Genomic DNA, 587 nt, shown 5'->3' with positions numbered 1-587 from the left:
TCTGGGAAGTCCTCGTGTTGCATTCCCTTTTTAATTTTTTTGCACCGCGTGCAAAACAAAACGCACGAGCGCGACGTATGTTTAGCACGTTTTATTATTTTGCACGTTTACGGTAAGTTTTAGCTCGCTGCTCATTATTCACGCGTCTAGCGGCGGCAAGCGTGTTCTGAAAGGGGTCGAAACCATGGTAAATAGGCACTGGTGCAGTTGAACCGTGGTAAAACTCGTCTCCGTAGTTGAGCGGGAGCGGGCAAAGGAATGTGCAATCGTGTGTGTAGTGGAGCTGGGAGGGGCAAGCATAAGGGACGAACACGGGGGCAACATGTCGGATGCGATCATACCAGCACTAAAGCACGGGATCCCATCAGAACTCCGAAGTTAAGCGTGCTTGGGCGAGAGTAGTACTAGGATGGGTGACCTCCTGGGAAGTCCTCGTGTTGCATTCCCTTTTTAATTTTTTTGCACCGCGTGCAAAACAAAACGCATGAGCGCGACGTATGTTTAGCACGTTTTATTATTTTGCACGTTTACGGTAAGTTTTAGCTCGCTGCTCATTATTCACGCGTCTAGCGGCGGCAAGCGTGTTC

At 49.4% G+C, this 587-nt stretch overlaps 1 non-coding gene across 1 annotated transcript; it reads left to right on the top strand.

Annotated features, from left to right (window-relative positions):
- The first annotated feature begins 327 nt into the window (after nt 1-327).
- On the top strand, nt 328-446 carry LOC123179679 (5S ribosomal RNA). The gene has a single exon (XR_006490545.1). It is a non-coding gene; the product is annotated as a 5S ribosomal RNA (ribosomal RNA).
- Nucleotides 447-587: the final 141 nt, after the last annotated feature.

Source organism: Triticum aestivum, unplaced genomic scaffold (genome assembly GCF_018294505.1).
Source record: "Triticum aestivum cultivar Chinese Spring unplaced genomic scaffold, IWGSC CS RefSeq v2.1 scaffold159262, whole genome shotgun sequence".
In the NCBI taxonomy this organism is placed as follows: domain Eukaryota; kingdom Viridiplantae; phylum Streptophyta; class Magnoliopsida; order Poales; family Poaceae; genus Triticum; species Triticum aestivum.
Note: the sequence above shows the minus strand (reverse complement) of the source record. Positions and strands in the feature narration are given on the sequence as shown.